General features: G+C 40.4%; 1 long non-coding RNA gene and 1 other non-coding gene across 3 annotated transcripts in view; one reads left to right on the top strand and one right to left on the bottom strand.

The window, feature by feature from the left end:
* LOC106971922 (uncharacterized) overlaps positions 1 to 20,632 on the bottom strand; it is a 59,959-nt gene that overhangs the window by 17,362 nt on the left and 21,965 nt on the right. The window lies entirely within an intron of this gene.
* LOC113602903 (U6 spliceosomal RNA) lies at positions 12,022 to 12,128 on the top strand. The gene has a single exon (XR_003424433.1). It is a non-coding gene; the product is annotated as a U6 spliceosomal RNA (small nuclear RNA).

The following is a 20,632-nucleotide window of genomic DNA, read 5'->3' as shown; positions in this document are numbered from 1 at the left end:
AGAACCTGGAGCCTGCTTCAGATCCTGTGTCTCCCTCTCTCTCTCTCTTCCCCTTCCCCCTCCTCTCAAAACTAAAAAACATTTTAAAAATTAAAATAAATTACTACCTTAATAAAAAGAGGGAACTTGCACATGGGCCAACCATGAAGGTGTGTCATGACCAAGAATTAGAATGAATCTAGTTTGCACTCCTAGGTCAGCTATACCTCTATTTCCAGAAGGCAAAAATTACTACTCAGTGAATGAATTCCCACAAGGAAAATTGCTCTTAAGTTATGACTGGAAAGGATCACAAGAAGGAGAGGGTTCCCTGCAGGGCTGACACGTTCCTTTTCTTCATCTGGTGCTGGTTACTTGGATAGGTTCACTTTATGAAAAGTCCATGAACTATACACTCATGATATACTTGTATGTGTGTATTATCTTTTTCAAAGAATAGAAAAGGCATTTTTTTAATTGCTCTCCCTATACTAAGATCCAGTGGATCCATAAGTGTATTTAAGAGCAACACTCCAGAGGAGCCAAGATGGCGGAATAGCATGGAAGCTTTTTGTGTGTCTCGCGTCCATGAATTACAGCCAGACCAACACTAAACCATCCTGCACACCTAGAAAACTGATCGAAGGATTAACACAACAGTCTGCACAACCTGAACCACAGAATTCAACAGGTACATGGCACAGAAAGGTGAACTTGGGGAGTGAGAAGCCGCAGAGGATAGGGAACCACTTTTGCGGGCAGAGAGAGGATGGAGACTGGGGGGGGGGGGGGGGTACACAGGAAAAGCACCCCTCCCCAAAAGCAGCAGGAGAGAAAGTGAAAATTGGAAACAGCTGCAGGGACTAAACTAAAAAGAGAGAAAGGAGAGGGTTTAAACTCCATTAAGACTGTAAACAAGGGGAGCGCAGGGGCTGCAACTCCACAGCTTGATACCTGGCAGTGCTCTGGTGGGAAGGGCGAATCCCCAGAAACAGAGTGGAGTCTGGGAGGTTCTCGGGCCACATGGGGAAAAGCGGTTCCACTACTGGAAGGACATTTGGTAGAGACTGTTGAAGCCACCTGGTCCCAGCAGACCCAAGAAAACGGCCACATTCACTGATGCCGGAACAAGGTCGTTAAGGGTGAAGCCTGGTGCCAGATGTGTGTTGTGATTTTCCACAATCCCTGAAAAGCTGCTGCTACATTATCTCGTGAACTTTTTCTGGGGTGGGCTGGCACCCAGCTGCAGTCTCAGGGCACCGGCAGCAGCAGGGTCCAGCAAGCATTCCTGGGTGCAGCCGATATTCAGCAATGGCTCATTCAGCCATTATTCAGTGAGACCCTCCTGCAGAGGGGCGGAATGGGTCAAAGTCGCAGTCCTTCAGAAGTAAGGGGCCAGGAAAAACAGCCGCATCTGAGACAAAACTCGGGAGAGAGGTACTGCCTGGGGCATGGTCATGGAGAGTGAAAAAGCGGGGAGTGGATAAAAGCCGAAGACAGAGGACAGTTGTGCGATTGCTGATCCAGGACAACAGACTGGGTACCTGGGTGGCGCCATTTCACCACTCCCGCGCATGCGCATACGCACCTACGAGCGCCGCAGCAATCCACCCCAGTAGGCTAGCAGCACCATCTAGTGGAGAGCAGAGCTGGTACACTGAGCCCCGCCCAATTGGGCCAACTTCGCTCTTCAAGAACACAAGTATCACCACCAGCTTAGCTTAAGGACTATAAAGCGCTACATAGACTGACTTCTAGAGGAAAACAAAGTAATTTCATTCCTACTTCAATCTGTTAGCAGGTCCGTCTATTTAATTTTCTTTTTTTCTTTTATTTTCCTTTTTCTCTTTTACGCTTTTATTTTCTTGGATACAGAAAGAGAAAAAAATCATTTTTATTTTCAATTTTTAACAAAAATGTTTTTCTTTGATTTTTATTACTATATTTTTTACTTTTGTGTAAATTTTTTCAAATTCTATTTTACTTCCATCATTTTATTTTAGTATACATCAATGTATTCACCTTTTCAAATTTTCAAACACTTTCTTCTCTTTTTCTTTTTTTCTTTTCATTTCTTCTCTTTTTCTTGAATACAGTAAGAGGAAAACTTAATTTTTACTTTCAGTTTCTATTAAAATTATTTTTAATTTTTTAATGTATTTTTTGCTTTTATGTAAATTTCTTCAAATTCTATTTTACTTCCATAATTTTATTTTAGTCTACTAGAGTATATTCGCTTTTTCAAATTTTCAAACGATTTCCTTTTTTTCTTTTTTCTTTTTTTCTTTCCTTATCTTTTCTCTTTTTCATTTCTTTTCTTTTTTCTTGAATACAGAAAGAGAAAAATTCTTTTTTAATTTTAATTTTTATTAAAAATATTTTTATTTTTTCTACTATATTCTTTACTTTTGCGTATATTTTTTCAAATTATATTTTAACCCCATCATCTCATTTAGTCTCCATCAGTGTATTCATTTTTTCAAATTCTCAAACGATTTCCTTTTTTTTCTTCTTACCGCCCCCCTTTTTTTCCTCTAATTTCTCAAACCACTTTCAACACCCAGACCAAAACACACCTAGAATCTAGCATTATTTATTCAATTTGTGTGTGTTTAATTTTTAATTTTAATATTTTGTTTAATTTTAATATTTTTTAATTTCAATTGTTCTACTTCATTAATTCTTTTACTCCCTTCAAAATGACGAAACGAAGGAATTCACCCCAAAAGAAAGAGCACGAAGAAACGACAGCCAGGGATTTAAACAACACAGATACAATCAAGATGTCTGAACCAGAATTTAGAATCACGATAATAAGAATACTAGCTGCAGTCAAAAATAGATTAGAATCCCTTTCTGCAGAGATAAAAGAAGGAAAAAATAGAATGAAATTAAAAATGGTATAACTGAGCTGAAATCATGGGTGGATACCCTGCTGGCAAGGACGGATGAGGCAGAACAGAGAATCAGCGATATAGAGGACAAACTTATAGAGAATAATGAAGCAGAAAAGAAGAGGGAGATTAAGGCAAAAGAGCACAATTTAAGAATTAGAGAAATCAGTGACTCATTAAAAAGGAACAAAATCAGAATCATAGGGCTCCCAGAAGACAAAGAGAGAGAAATAGGGGTAGAAGGGTTATGTGAGCAAAATCATAGCAGAAAACTTTCCTAACCTGGGGAAAGACACAGACATCAAAATCCAGGAAGCACAGAGGACCCCCATTAGATTCAACAGAAACCAACCATCAACAAGGCATAACATAGTCAAATTCACAAAATACTCAGGCAGAGAGAGAATCATGAAAGCAGAAAGGGAGAAAAAGTCCCTAACCTACCAGGGAAGACACATCAGGTTTGCAGCAGACCTGTCCACAGAAACTTGGCAGGCCAGAACGGAGTGGCGGGATTTATTCAGGGTGCTGAATCAGAAAAATAGGCAGCCAAGAATTCTTTATCCAGCAAGGCTGTCATTCAAAATAGGAGACATAAAAAGTTTCCCAGACAAACACAAATTAAAGGAGTTTGTGACCACTAAACCAGCCCTGCAAGAAATTTTAAGGGGGGCTCTCTGAGGGGAGAACCTATGAAAAGAAAAAAAAAGCATATATACATGAATCCCAAAAGCAACAAAGATTAGAAAGGACCAGAGAACACCACCAGAAACTCTAACTCTACAAGCATCATAATGACAATAAATTCATATCTCTCAGTACTCATTGTAAACGTCAATAGACTCAATGCTCCAATCAAAAGACATAGGGTAACAGAATGGATAAGAAAACAAGATCCATCTAGATGCTGTTTACAAGAAACCCACTTTAGATCTGAAGACACCTTCAGATTGAAAATAAGGGGATGGAGAACCATCTATCATGCGAATCCTCAACAAAAGAAAGCCACAGTAGCCGTACTTACATCAGACAATCTACACTTCAAAATGAAGACTGTATCAAGAGATGCAGAAGGGCATTATATCATAATCAAGGGATCAAGGGATCTATCCACCAAGAAGACCTAACAATTGTAAACATTTATGTGCCAAATGTGGCAGCACCCAAATATATAAATCCATTATTCACAAACATAAAGAAACCCATCGATAGTAATACCATAAGAGTAGGAGACTTCAACGCCCCACTCACAGCAATGGACAGATCATCTAAGCAAAAAATCAACAGGGAAACAATGGCTTTGAATGACACACTGGACCACATGGACTTAACAGATATATTCAGAACATTTCATCTTAAAGCAGCAGAATATACATTCTTCTCCAGTGCACATGGAACGTTCTCCAGAATAGACCATATACTGGGACACAAATCAGCCCTCAACAAGCACAAAAAGATCGAGATCATACCGTGCATATTTTCAGACCACAATGCTATGAAACTCGAAATCAACCACGAGAAAATTATTTGGAAAGGTAACAAATACTTGGAGACTGAAGAACATCCTACTAAGGAATGAATGGGCTCACCAAGCAGTTAAAGAGGCAATTCAAAAGTATGTGGAAGTCAATGAAAATGATAACACCGCAACCCAAAACCTCTGGGATGCAGCAAAGGCAGTCATAAGAGGAAAGTATATGGCAATCCAGGCCTTCCCAAAAAGGAAGAAAGATCTCAGATACACAATCTAACCTTACGCCTTAAGGAGCTGGAAAAAGAACAGCAAATAAAACCCAAAACCAGAAGAAGACAAGGAATAATAAAGATTAGAGCACAAATTAATGCTATCAAAACAAACAGCAAACAAGCAAACAAAAACAGTAGAACAGATCAATGAAACCAGAAGCTGGTTTGATCAAAAAGAAAAAGGAAAGGACCCAAATGAATAAAATCAGGAATGAAAGAGGAGAGATCACAACCAACACAGCAGAAGTAAAAACAATAATAAGAGAATATTATGAGCAATTATATGCCAATAAAACGGGAAATCTGGAAGAAATGGAAAAATTCCTAGAAACATATACACCACCAAAACTGAAACAGGAAGAAATAGAAAACTTGAACAGACCCATAAACAGTAAGGAAATCAAATTAGTAATCAAAAATCTCCCAAAAAACAAGAGTCCAGGGCCAGATGGCTTTCCACGGGAATTCTACCAAACATTTAAGGAAGAGTTAACACCTGTTCTCTTGAAGGTGATCCAAAAACAGAAATGGAAGGGAAACTTCCAAGCTCCTTCTATGAAGGCAGCATTACCTTGATTTCAAAACCAGACAGAGACCCCACTAAAAAGCAGAACTATAGACCGATTCTCCTGATGAACACGGATGCAAAAATCCTCAACAACATATTAGCCAACCAGATCCAACAATACATTAAAAAAATATATTCACCAAGACCAAGTGGGATTTATACCTGAGATGCAGGGCTGGTTCAATATCTGCAAAACAATTGACATGATTCATCACATCAATAAAAGAAAGGACAAGAACCATATGATCCTCTCAATAGATGCACAGAGAGCATTTGACAAAATACAGCATCCTTTCTTCATAAAAACCCTCAAGAAAGTAGGGATAGAAGGAGCATACCTCGAGATCCTAAAAGCCATATATGAGCGACCCAATGCTAATATCATCCTCAATGGGGAAAAACTGAGAGCTTTCCCCCTAAGGTCAGGAACAAGACAGGGATGTCCACTCTCACCACTGTAATCAACATAGTATTGGAAGTCTTAGCGTCAGCCATCGGAAAACACAAAGAAATAAAAGGCATCCAAATCAGCCAGGAGGAGGTCAAACTTTCACTCTCCACAGATGACATGATACTCTATATGGAAAACCCAAAAGATTCCACCAAAAAACTGCTAGAATTGATTCATGAATTCAGTAAAGTTGCAGTATATAAAATCAATGCACAGAAATCGGTTGCATTCCTATACCCTAACAATGAAGCGACAGAAAGAGAAATCAAGGAATCAATCCCATTTACAGTTGTACAAAAAACCATAAAATACCTAGGAATAAATACCTAGGAGGTAAAAGAATCTATACACTGAAAACTATAGAAAGCTTATGAAAGAAATTGAAGACACAAAAAAATGGAAAAAGATTCCATGCTCATGGATTAGAAGAACAAATATAGTTAAAATGTCAATACTACCCAAAGCAATCTACATATTCAATGCAATCCCTATCAAAATAACACCAGCATTCTTCACAGAGCTAGAACAAATAATCCTAAAATTTGTAAGGAACCAGAAAAGACCCCGAATAGCCAAAGCGATCTTGAAAAAGAAAGCCAAAGCAGGAGGCATCACAATCCCAGACTTCAAGCTATACTACAAAGCTGTAATCATCAAGACAGTATGGTACTGGCACAAAAACAGACACTCAGATCAATGGAACAGAATAGAGAACTTAGAAATGGACCCACAAACGTATGGCCAACTAATCTTTGACAAAGCAGGAAAGAATACCCAATGGAATAAAGACAGTCTCCTCCGCAAGTGCTGCTGGGAAAATTGGACAGCAACATGCAGAAGAATGAACCTGGACCACTTTCTTACACCAGACACAAAAATAAACTCAAAATGGATGAAAGACCTCAATGTAAGGCAGGAAACCATCAGAATCCTCGAGGAGAAAACAGGCAAAAACTTCTTTGATCTTGGCCGCAGCAACTTCTTACTCAACACGTCTCTGGAGGCAAGGAAAACAAAAGTAAAAATGAACTACCGGGACCTCATCAAAATAAAAAGCTTCTGCATGGTGAAGGAAACAATCAGCAAAACTAAAAGACAACCTACAGAATGAGGGAAGATATTTGCAAACGACACATCAGATAAAGGGTTAGTATCCAAAATCTATAAAGAACTTATCAAACTCAACACCCAAAAAACAAATAATCCAGTGAAGAAATGGGCAAAAGACATGAACAGACACTTCTCCAAAGAACACATCCAGATGGCCAACCGACACATAAAAAAATGTTCAACATCACTCATCATCAGGGAAATACAAATCAAAACCACATTGAGATACCACCTCACACCTGTCAGAATGGCTAACGTTAACAACTCAGGCAACAAGAGATGTTGGCGAGGATGCAGAGAAAGAGGATCTCTTTTGCATTGTTGGTGGCAATGCAAGCTGGTGCAGCCACTCTGGAAAACAGTATGGAGGTTCCTCAAAAAACTAAGAATAGAACTACCCTACGACCCAGCAATTGCACTACTAGGCATTTATCCAAGGAATACAGGTGTGCTGTTTTGAAGGGACACATGCACCCCCATGTTATAGCAGCACTATCAACAAGAGTCAAAGTATGGAAAGAGCCCAAATGTCCATCAATGGATGAATGGATAAAGAAGAAGTGGTATATATATACAATGGAGTATTACTCGGCAATCAAAAGAATGAAATCTTGCCATTTGCAACTATGTGGATGGAACTAGAGGGTATTATGCTAAGCCAAATTAGTCAGAGAAAGACAAAAATCATATGACTTCACTCATATGAGGACTTTAAGAAACAAAACAGATGAACATAAGGGAAGGGAAAAGTAATATAAAAACAGGAAGAGGGACAAAACAGAAGAGACTCATAAGGATGGGCTAAATGGGTAAGGGGCACTAAGGAATCTACTCCCGAAATCACTGTTGTACTATATGCTAATTTGGATGTAAATTTAAAAAAATATAAATTAAAATTTAAAAAAAAGAGCAACACCCCAGAACAAGACTGGAAATACATTCCACAATACTGCCTTTTGGTAAATTCTGTAAGGAAATAGGCTAGAAACCTGTGCCAAGCTGAGTCATGTTGAAGCCCAAGGCAAAAGGAAAAATCAGTCATACTTATCTTGACTTTCTCAAATTAAATTAAAATTGTATTTTGTTCATCATATAGTTTTATACCTTCATTTTTATTTCTTTTTAAAAGTTGCATTAAAATGTTTTTTTTTTTATCTTGATTACTGAGCTTCTTGGCAGCAATTTAAATTTTGTACATCCTAGCCCCGGCCCTGGCGATAACTAGAAACAGCTCGTTGTTGACTCTAGTTCATCAAAAACCCAAATTCTATCTTCCCCATGAACATAAAGGACAGCTCTGATAATGACAGTTCCTTAATAATAACATCAGCCTGTCCACTGATGTAAGGTCTTTATGGTACTTCCATATCATTTCATTTATCCTCATAGTAAGCTTGGTGAAAACATCAGTAAGACCTCATTTTTTGTAGGGAGAGCATGAGACTTTGTCTTGGTGGGAAACTAACCTTTCCAAGATTATTTTGGACAGGGATGGCATATAACTAATCTTTCTAGAACTCCCAGTGTCTAGGACAACTTCTTATAATTCAAGAGTCAGACTCCGTGCCTCCAAATCCTGGATCCACCATTTCCTGGATGGCTGTGTGACCTTGAGCAAATTACCGAATTTTCCTAAGCTTCATTTTGTCATCTGCAAAGTACAGATAAGAATAATCGATTTGTTGTGAGGATGAAATAAATTTATCTGTGTAATGTTCTTAGCAATGTGTTTGGCCCAGAGTAGGTGCTTAATAAATGTTAACTATTACTGCATGTAGTACAGACTTGAAATCATCACATCACAGAAAGGACCAACTGTCATGATAAACTTTCAGTGGGGAACATCTTTCAGCTGCCATCAAATCACCCTGAGAAGGGAGCTTTCATCAGAATCTATTATCAGAAAAGTTATCTGAATCCTGGAAATAGACAAAAGAGATTTCTGAGTTTTCTTTTGATGCCATTCTGGTCTTGACTTTCTGTTTCCTGAGCTATTTTATAACTCTGTAAGGGCACAGGTTGGCTTGTAGAATTTTGACTGATAGAGATACAAGTAATTTTAATCCAGGGAAGCAGATACTCCATAGATTGCAGTGCATGGCCCTACTGAACTTGAACCCAGCAATGTGTGTGTGTGTGTGTGTGTGTGTGTGTGTGTGTGTGTGTATATATATATGATTGCATGTATGTATATATCCCCAGCTTCTCAAATTATAATCATAATTATATATAATATATATTCATATGTAGTAGATACAGTATAATTAAATATAATTGTATATAATGTGTGTATGTATACATATATATTATATGTTTATATATTTATTATATTTATTATTTATATATTTATATAAATAATATATTTATATATTTATTATATGTTATATAATATATATATTTATATGTTTTTATATATTTATTTATATATTTATTATATTTATTATATATTTATTTATATATTTATATGTTTATTATATATTTATTATATTTATTTATTATATGTTTATTATATTTATTTATGTTTATTATTTATATATATTTATTTATATATTTATTTATATATTTATTATATGTTACATAACATAATTATATGCAGCATATTATATATTATATAATAATTATAATTATATAACACATTATAACATATAATTATGTTATAGTTATATCATAAAATTATATGTAATATATACATATGTACATCTATAACTATATATGTATATTATACACATATATATTTTATACATACACACATATGTATATATCCCTGGCTTTTCAAATGCTCTTTGGACAGGTTTCAACATAGTACTGGTTCTTTAATTAATGAGTTGAATAAAATCTTTGACATGTATGCCTTTTGTATTTGCATGAGTCTTTTTTGTTGTTTTCAGAGTCATGCTTTTTTAACCTTTTGAAAATTATATTTTAACACCATGCACAGAGACAAGGCTTTCTCTGGGGACCCAAATGAGGCCCTTAAGGAAGCCACGTGATTCCTGGCTGAACAGAAACATCCCAGCAACACCTTTCAAATTTGAGTTGGCCACTGAGCAGCGCTGAACCTGGCCCCCTGCCTCAGGCACAGACAGTGTGGGAGTGTTAGGACTTCATGCCCCAGCTCCACTGAGTAGCTTTCCTCCCCTGCTTCGAAATGAGGTTCCAGGTCAGAGCAGAGGCTGTACCAGCCCCCTAGAGCTCACCAACTATTTGGCAAAGTGCAGAGATAACATTCTGTGCAAATTTCCTCACATTGTTCTGCCTGCCTCTAAATGCTCCCAGATGGTTTACTCTAGAGATAAGTATCGGGAGAAGGGTGGAGAACTTGGGTCTCCCCCTCCACATGTCCCAGTCATTCCCACTTTTACCTCCCAGTCACTCAAGATGAATGTGACCTTGTCTCACCTTCTCATTCTGCTACTTTCTGGCAAATCTGGAATTAGTCTTTTACCTCCTTCAGAGTCCAAATGAAAATGCCTCCTACCGGGGTCAGAATAAAACTTTAGTGTTGCCCAGTGGGGCTTGTGGTAATGGTCAGCTGTCTCTGAGTACTGCCTTTGTGGGGTCCAGTGGGGGGTGTTATAGGGGGAGCCACATTCCAGTATCCTCTTCCCTCAGCCCAGCCCTCAATCTGCTTCCAACCAGGACCTCTTAGTTTCCTTCCTTTATTCCCACCCTTTCCCCAAGCCCCTTCCAAATTGCAAGAGAAAACTTTGGATCAAGCCAAGGAGAGAAAAGGAGCCATCTTACCTTAGCTTTAATTTAAAAAAATCATTCCTTCAACAGATATAAATTGATTTTTTCATATTTGTCAGATACTATGCCAGGGGACGGGGTCACAATAGACTCCAGCAATTTTAGGAGTTTACATCCAAGTGGGAAGGGAGGGAGACAGTAAGTCACTAAATAAATGAGTGCATATATAATATCATTATGGATTATCATGAGTGCTATGAACTAAATACAGGGTGGTAGAGTATCTCCTCCAGATATGGTTGTTAGGGAAGAGTCCTCCAAGAAAGAGATACTTAAGCTCAGATATAGAGGATGAGGGAAAAGCCAGGCTGGGGAAAGTGTGTAGGGAGGAGACTAGAGTGGCCAGCAACCACAATGTCATGGTGTGTGAAAGACAGCCCCCAAGATGGCCCCAAGTGAGTCTCACCTCCTGATACTCACACCCTTATGTATCTCCCTCTCGCGCTGAATAGGACTGGTCTATGTAACCAATAAAATGTTGCAAAAGTTAAGGAATGGGACTTTCAAGCCTACGTCACAAAGGACATAGCAGATTCTGTTGTGCTGTCTTGGATCACTCAAGCAGCACTACGGAGTGATCCACATGGCAAGGAACTAAGGCCTCCTGCAAAAAGCAAAGTGAATGAGCCACCTTGGAAGCAGGTCCTCCAGTTAAGCCTCCAGATCAATACAGCCTCACGAGAGACACCCTGAACCGGAACCACCCAGCTAAGTCATTTCTCAGCTCCTGACCCACAGACACTGTGTGAGGCATTAAATGTTGATGGCTATCATTTATGTGAGCCCTGGGTAATTTGGTAGGAGAAGGTCAATGTCCCACTCAAGTACCCAGGCACAGCACAGACTCAACCTTCCTATACTTTTTGTAATATTCGGGCCCTCGGTGGATGGGATGGTGCCCACCCACATTGGGGAGAGCCAGCTACTTCACTCAAGTCAACACCAATTCAAATGCTGATCGCTTTTGTAAACACCCTCATAGAAACATCCAGAAATCATGTCTACCAGATGACTTTGTATACTGCAGCCCAGTCAAGTTGACACATAAACTTCACTATCACAAAGACAACACCTAGGTTTTCAGTTAAAGTAACTGGGTGGAAGGCGGTGCCATTCACTGAGATGGAGAAAACACAGAGAAATAGGTTTGGAGGTAACAGAATCAAAAGAGAAAGAGTAGCTCATCTCCCAGTTTTTATTACATTTGGGAGCCTTTGGTACAACATGGGTATAATCATACAGACATGACATTAGATTCACCTTATCAACCCAGTTTTATTCAGTAGCCCTCTTTCAGCTCCTTGGATCTTGGCACTGTGCAAGATCCACCTGTCCTTTGCTCACCTTGCATGCAGCTGGGTGCCACAGTCCAAAGTTACCACGGGGCCATTTTTGCAATTGTATGGTTAGCACCCATTTCACCGAATTCTCCTCTCAGAATCCCGGTGGTCTGCTCATTAATAAAGGACACAATCTTATGCCTTTAAGCCCAGTGATATCAACCTCTCCAGAGAGCATAGCACTTGCTTCGGCAGCACATAGGAGAAAATTGGAATGAATCAGAGAAGATTCTCATGGCTCTCTGCACAAGGATGACACACAACCTCTCCAGAAAGTGTAGTATGATTCTTGGTTTCAATGGGTTTCTCTCATCCCTACTGCCCTGAGTTTCTTTATTTGTTTGTGCTAAAGGCTGAATTGTTTAAAAATTTGCTATCATAGCTGTAAGCCAAAAGCCAAGTCTTAATTGTGCTCTGTGTAATGGATTAATGAGAGCAAGTAAACAGCCATATTATATAGAGTAATTGATGAAGGGCAATGCTTTGTAAGGCTACATTAACACATGAAGTAATTTCATACATTTTAATGGGATTTGGTGGTTGTTCTTATTTGTTTGTTTCTGTCATGTTTTTTAGCAGAATGGAGGTCAATCTGAGGGCTTGCAATGAAAAAATTTCTTTCTCACTAAAAGTTATAGTGCGTTTCAACTTCAGATGATGTGCCCTGTTCTGAGGGATTTTCGGAGTAGAATTGCTCTTATCAAGTGGAGAACTATGTTGGCTGTCAAACAGTCTCAGGAAGGGTGGCCCCCAGGGTCAAGTCCTAGGGTCTGTCCCACCCCTCCTGGCAATTCTCAAACCACCTGCTCCCCCCACATCATATTGAAGATGTCAGGCTAGATCTCAAAACATCAAGCCTCATGACAGCTGTGCCTTGTTAGCCATGACTCTAACTCTGTCCCCAGACTATAAGTTCCCAGGAGTTTAGTGGCAGCAAGTGGGGCTTATTACAATGGATTTTACCAAGCACTCTGCCCAGTGTCAGTAAATGCTGGCTGCTATCACTCAAAAGAAAGACAGGAAAAGTTACATATTATCAAGGCAAATGTAGATATGGATGCCACACCTATTTATGAATGGAAAAAAGACCAAAGGAGGTACAACAAAACATTGGCAAAGGTTACCACTGTGAAATAGGATGGCACTTCATTTTTTTATTTTTTGCCTTTCAATATTTTCTATAATAAATGTTTCTTCATTCAACAAATACTTTTTGCATGATTACTACATATTAGGCATTGTGCTAGGCACTGGGGGATATAAAGATGGAACAGACACAGTCCCAGCTGCAGAGTCAATATCCAGTGTGGGGGACAGATAAGGACAAAGGTGAGAGACAATGCACAGCTTCAAGGTCATCATCAACATCATATACATCCCAGACCTGAATATTTAGCTGAGTTTTCCTGCAGATGAACATACAGAGTTTTGAAAAAAGGATGTCTTTATGGGGCACCTGGGTGGCTCAGTCAGTTAAGTGCCAGACTCTGGTTCAGGTCATGATCTCAGTTCATGAGTTCAAGCCCCGCATCGTGCTCTATGCTGACAGCTCAAAGCCTGGAGCCTGCTTCAGATTCTGTGTCTCCCTCTCTCTCTGCCCCTCCCTTGCTCTCCACCCCTCTCCCATTCACACTGTGTTGTTCTCTCAAAAATAAATAAACATTAAAAAATTTTTTAAAAAAAGAAAAAAGGATGTCTTTTTAAAATTCACATAAAACCATCAAATAGGGGCTGCAGGGTGGTGCACCTGGCTGGCTCAGTCGGTAGAGCATGCAACTCTTGATCTCAGAGTTGTGAGTTTGAGCCTCACATTGGGTGTAGAGATTACTTAAAAAATCTTTTTAAAAAAAACATCAAATGGGGGAGGGGTATCCATGAACAATTGTAATGCAATATACAAGTAGTGACAGAAACACGAAAGATATCATGTAAGCAGGTCTGAAGGTGAGGTCTTTGGGAATGGGAGAAGCTTTCCATAGGAGGTAACATTTCCATCAAACCTGAAAGACAAGAATTGCTGTTATATTTATAGCCAGGATTTTAAAAAGTGCTTAAAAATTAGTATTGGCTGTTATTGGATGAATGGCTATTAAACATTGAATGTGAATGAATGAGTGAATGAGTGAATGAAAAAATAAATGTAAGATTTTTAAAAATCAGAAAGATCAAATGACTGGCCCACTTACCACCAATGTGAGGAAAAATCACAAGTGGAAAAACAATTGCCCGACTTTCAGCCCCGAGTTGTTCCTTCAAGCCCTTGCTACTCAAAGTGTGGTCCACAGGCTAGTGACATCAGCCATCACCCAGAACTTGTTAGAAATTCAGAACCTCAGGCCCCATCCCAAGCCCACCAAATCAGAATAAGCATTTTAACCAGAACACAGATGATTTGTGTGCACACTGAAGCTTATGAAGGCTAGGCTTGTGATTCACAGTCTAAGCTACACGTTAGAATCACCTGGGAGCTTATACAAATCTAATTGCCCAGGATGGCTTGGTGGTTACAAGCACAAGTCCTAGGCCTCATTTCTGGGTTCTCTGGTTGATTAACTGTGTTACCTTAGGGCAGATCCATTACTTTTGGTGCCTTGGTTTCTTCATCTATGTGGTAGGCAGCTACTGACCTGGTTCCCAAAGGTTCCTGTCTCCTGGTATTCTGTAATCCCCTCCCCTGGAGTGTGGGCTAGGGCTTCATGACTTGTTTCTATGCACAGAATACAGCAAGAGCAATAGGACATCATCACCAAGTTTAGGTAACAAAAGCCTATGACTCCCATCTTTCTCAGTCTCTGACTCTTCTCATGCACTCACTTTGGTGAAGCAAGTTGCCATATTGTGAGCTTTCCTATGAAGAGCCCCACATGGCAAAGAACTGGGTTTCTCCATAGGAAAGTTCACAATATGGCAACTTGCTTCATGGCAAGGAACTCTGGTCAACAGCCAACAAGGAACCGGGGCCCTGAGTCTACTCTGCCAACAGCCACATGACGTAGCTTGGAAGTAAGTTCTTCTCTAGTCAAGCCTCAAGGTCACTGCAGCCTGGCCAACACCTTGATCACAGACTTACAAGAGACACTGAGCCCAAAGACCAGCTAAGCCACACCTGGCTGCTTGATCCACAAAAACTGTGAGAAAATAAATGTTTGTTGTATTAAGCCACTAAATTTTGGCTGCACAATTAATTAGATAACTAAGATAACCCATAAAGTGGTAATGACATTAGCATTCATTGATAGAGTTATTGCAAGGTTAAATAATTCGCATGAAGTGCTTAGAACAGGGCCTGGCATATAATAAATATCATATATGTTTTGCTATTAGATATTATTAGAAACCAGTGATGCCCTTGGTACCCTTGGTACCTACTGAAGAATGTAAATCCTTTGGGCATCCTTTTTGATCCCCAAAGGCCCTCATTGTTCCAGTTTCTCAAGTGTGCTGTAGACTGGAAGGCCACTCGTTGTAGGAGACACCCCCACATGTCTACCGTGAGATGAGAACATTCTACATCAACTGTGTTACTCATTGCGTCTGTGATTTTAGTCATGCCTAAGCTCACTTCCTCTTAGCCCTGCCCAGGGTTTGTTGATTTCAGCCAAACAATATCATTTGTTTCAGCCAAACTATACCATATCAATTCTTCAGTTTAACTAAATTTAGTTTCTGTCATTTGCTGTCAAGAGTCCTAACTTATGCACAGGGATTAAGGGAGATGTGCTAGAAAAGATCCAACTGAGATCTGGAGAGTAAGGCACATGTAAATGTGTGTAGGAGAGAGAGGGTTGGAAGACGGTGTAAGGCCAAAGGAACAACTTGCACAATAGCTCGGATTTCTCGAGATGAGAGAAAGTAAGACACGTCTGAGGGCCAGAAACAAAGCAATGTGGCTGGAGTGCAGTGCAGGGAGCAGAAAGTACATGACACGTGAGAGGGACCAAAGTATGCCCCTTGCACACCAGGTAGGAGTTGGGATTCAATTTGAGGGCACAGGCGCAACGCCGACGGGTTTTAAGTTAGAGGCTGACAAACCACAGCTCTGAGTCAAATCTGCCTTCTGCCCATTTTGGTAAACACGTCTTTATTGGAACATAGCCAGAGCCACTCACGTACACAGAGGGCTCCTTTTACGATGCAAATGCAGAGCTGAGCAGTTGTAACGGAGACAGCATAGCCTGTGAAGACTAAGGCATTGACCATCTGACTCTTTACAGAAGAAGTTGCCAGTCTCTGTTTTAAGCAAATGGGTTCTATGCTCACACCTGCTCTACACAGATTCTGGATGCAGATTGAGAATGTGCTGACACAGGGGCAGAGAGGCGGCCACCTTTCCCTTCCTTATACCCCATCTGGGGCCAACACTCAGCTGTCCTTACGTAAGAGATATTAGGGGGAGAGGGAGGAGCGGGGCTGATGGTTTGGGTGGTCCATGGACAAGTAAATCAGATTCTACAGGAGTTGGCTATATTTTCAATAAATATTTTGGAGAATAAGAGAGACCAAAGAGAAATACGTTATTTTCCTTCTGTTGTTAACACATCAGACAATATGGTGGCAAGTTAAATACAAAAAAAAACCCTGGAGTTAGGGGCATGTGGGTGGCTCAGTCAGTTAAGCATCTGACTCTTGATCTTGGCTCAGATCATGATCTCACAGTTGGTGGGTTCCAGCCCCACCTTGGGCTCTGCACTGACAGTGCAGAGCCTGCTTGGGATTCTCTCTCTCCCACTCTCTGTCCCTCCCCGACTCAAGCTTATTCTCTCTCACAAAATAAACATACTTAAAATCTAGAGTCGGTTAGTAGTTTAAAACAAAACAAAAACCAAAATGCCATCCCCCAGGCCTGACGTCTACTTGTGCAATGACCCTCTCCTCACCGACAGTCTCTGCAGCAGTACAAATCTGGGGGCGGTGTTCTTCTGCCATCAAAGGAAGGAAAGTCACAAAGAGGTGAAAAAGACTCTGCTGGTCCCAAAAGCACCATTGCTCGGGTCCTTCTTGGGTTTACTTAGGAGTAGTGCTTGCTAAGAAAACAATTATTATTCTCTAACTTTGGTTAGGAGTGGGGAGGGCGAGATAGAAAATGTGAAGCCAAGGGGAGTTGTTTCTTCAGGACAGCTGGCAGAGACCCAAAGTACAAAGTTGTCTACAAACTCTCGAATCAGTGTGAGACTTGCAAGAGAACTATGTGCTGGCAACGTGGGCTGGCCCGCCTTGCCAGAGCAGAATTGAAACCATACCTCTACCTCTTGCAGACATCACCCAGTGGAAGGATGTTCTTATAAATCCCAGCCTGGAGGCCATCTCATCTACAGCCCCCTCCCTGTTCCCCTTCTCTTTCACTCCTCAAACCAGAAGAACTTAATAAAAACAGAAGGAACACATCTCTCCAGAGCTTCTCTGAACTGAAAGAAGTAGGGAAATAAAAATACACAGAGGATGAATATGACCCCTCTGGTCACTTCTGATTGGCTTCCAGGGGTCTCCACCATCGTGGCCCATTTGATCTGAGCCACACCGTGTGATGTGAAGCCCATGGGTGTGAGGGTTGGGGGGTCACAGTGCCTGCAGCATCACGAGACCTCAGAACCAGCTGCCTTTACCTGAACCACTCTCCTCTGTTCCTAGCATGGAATCCCATGTTGATCTATGAAAATCTGACCTCAGTCTGGAGAAACTCTCAACTTAGCCCAGAGAGAATACAAATAATTACACCCTGGATTACTATACTTGCACTGAAAACCCACAATGCATCACAACTATAGAAGTGGAGAAAGGATTCTTCTGCTCTGGGACAGACCCCACTGTTTCCACTGGGAGGTCCTGAACTTGGCTTGGCATCCAAGGTTCTCCATAATTTGACATGATTCTCTCAACTTCTTCCCTGTCACTCCCTACACAAACACTGCCAAACAGATTTTGTCCTTCATGCATGCCTATGGAGACCCCAGCTCCCATCTTTGCTCCTTAACCCTCATCGGGTCCCTCCACATCCAGGAAGAAGCTTCAGTAAAAAGCAGGAAGCACCAATATACCTGTAAAGAGATAGTGTTCCCCCACAAAGCTAGACCCAGTTTTCCATCCACCCAGTAACCAGGAATTTCATTTGGTAAATACAGGGGGGTATTTTTTGCCAAAGCATTTTTGCTTCATGTACTATCTCAAAAGAAACATGATGTTAAGTCTTATTAAGAGTTCAATGATATTGCTAGAAATTGGTGGAGAGATAGAGAGAGAGAGAGAGAGAGAGAGAGAGAACAGAGACAGAGAGAGAGGGAGAAAGAGAATCCCAAGCAGACTCCATGCCCAGAGTGGAGACTGACACACAGCTTGATCTCATAACCCTGAGATCATGACCTGAGCTGAGATCAAGAGTTGGACACTCAATTGACTGAGCCACCCAGGCACTCCCCTATATATTTTGAAATGCATCTTCTTGCTGGTAAAATCGTTCTACAACAAAGGCACTAAAAGAAGGGGGTTGTTTCAAAAATGTCACTGCAAGCAAGATTCAGGGCTATACTGTAGTGCACTCCAAAGTTGAAGGATAAAGTTGACTTACTACATAAAAATTAAATCTTAGGAAGATTCAGGTGATGAGCTATTTGGAACGTCTCTACCAAAAAGAAAAACAAAGAGTACAGAAAATTTCTGTATGAACGTATATGTGTTTGTCTGACTAAACTTGCTATAAAGTTAACATTCTATTTAGTGTTCTGGTTAAAGTTCAAGCAAACAAAAACAACCTAGAACAAATGTATAACATTAGCTCTTAAAAGATTAGCAACATCAAAGGCCAATAATGAATATTACGTTAAGCCCAGTACCTAGCACTTCCTTGGTGACCATTTGTAGGCATTGTTCCCTCCCTCCTTCTTGAAATGCACTCTTCTGCCTTCTGCCTCCTGGTGTTCCTTCTACTCCTCTGGCCCCTTCCTTTTATTCTACTTTGTAGGCTCATCCGTTTCTACCCACCCATTATATAATGGAGATCTTTAAGCCTCTGCTTTGGACCCTCTTTTCTTCTTCCTGTGTAATTCTCCCTTGAAGCGATGGCATGCGTGCTCCAAGGTATGAATAACATCTCTCTAAATTGATAGCACTTATAGTGGATTGAAGAGGAGTCCAAAGAGATATGTCCAATCCTAACCAGTATCTATGAATGTAACCTTATTTGGAAATAGACTCTTGGCAAATGTAATCAAGTTAAAGATTTCAAGATGAGATCATCTTGTATTTAGTTTGGATCCTAAATCCAGTGATAGGTGACCTTATAAGTGACAGAGAAGGAGAAGATACAGAGACATCCGGAGGGGAAAGCCATTTGAAGACAGAGATTGTAGTTACGCAGCCCTAAGCCAAGGATCACCAGCAGTCACCAGAAGCTAGAAGAGAGCCATGGAATAGATTCTGCCTCGGAGCCTCCAGAGGGAGCCAACTCTGCCGACCCCTTGACTCTGGACTTCTGGCCTCCAGAACTATGAGCGAATACGTTTCTGTTGTTTAAGCAGCCAAGTGTGTAGTAATTTGTTACAGCAGGCCTAAAAACTAATATAGCGCCCAAATGTGCGGTTTAGCTCTCTGGCCTTGCCCTGAGTTCCAGACAAATACCTGTAACTGCCAATTTTACGTCTCAGAGGAACCTGAACTCATCATGTCCCTGATGTAATCCAACATCTTATCTACCTGTATTAGTCAGGGCTCTCCAGAGAAATAGAACCAACAGGATATACAGTTGATCCTTGAACAACATGGGTTTGAACTGCACGGGTCCACTTATACGTGGATTTTTCTTTTACAAATACCTACTGTATTGTAAATGAATTTTCTCTTCCTTATGATTTTCTTAATAACATCTGCTTTTCTCTAGCTTACTTTATTGTAAGAATTCAGTATATCTATAACATACAAAATATGTGTTAATTGACAGTTTATGTTATCTGTAAGGCTTCCAGTCAACAGTAAGCTATCAGTAGTTAAGTTTTTGAGAGTCAAAAGTTATACATGGATTTTTGACTGCATGAGAGGTCAGCGCCCCTGACTCCTAAGTTTTTCAAGGGTCAACCATATATAGATATATATGAGGAGGTTTATTATAGGAATTGGCTCCCATGGTTATGGAGGCCAAGAAGTTCTACAATCTGCTGTCTCAAGCTAGAGAACTAGGAAAGCTGGTGAAATAATTCAGTCTGAGTCCAAAGGCCTAAGAACTGGAGTTGTGGGGGAGGACAATGGGTAAACTGGTATAAGTGCCCAAGGCTGAAGGCCTGAGAACCAGAAGCTTCAAAGCTCAAGGTCAGGAGAAGATGAACAACCCACCCAGTTCAAGAAGAGAGAGAGAGGAATTGCCCTTCCCTTGCCTCTTTAATCCATTCAGGCCCCAAACAGCTCTCACCCCCCTTGGGGAAAACAGATCTCTTTACTCAGTTTACTGAATCAAATGCTAATCTCTTTCAGAAACACCTTCACAGACGCACTTAGAAATAATTCTTTACCAGCTATCTGGGCATCCCTCAGCCCAGTCAAGTTGGCACACAAAATTAACCATTGCAACCCCTTGTCAACGTAACCCCTATATTCATCTCCTTAAACCATTTTTAAGCTCCAAACAAAGACATTAACAAAGTCATAATTCTGCCTAACATGATGCAAATATCCTGCGTACAGCCAAAAATGCACTAACCCCTTCCCCAAAAGAGAAGGTAAATCCCTGAGTGACATTTACTGCTTTTTTGTTGTTGTTGTTGTTGGTACCCTATAAACTTAAAATAGTATGGCATAAGTTAACACTTAA

This window comes from Acinonyx jubatus, chromosome B4 (assembly GCF_027475565.1).
Source record: "Acinonyx jubatus isolate Ajub_Pintada_27869175 chromosome B4, VMU_Ajub_asm_v1.0, whole genome shotgun sequence".
NCBI lineage: Eukaryota > Metazoa > Chordata > Mammalia > Carnivora > Felidae > Acinonyx > Acinonyx jubatus.
This window is presented reverse-complemented; position numbering and strand designations above follow the sequence as displayed.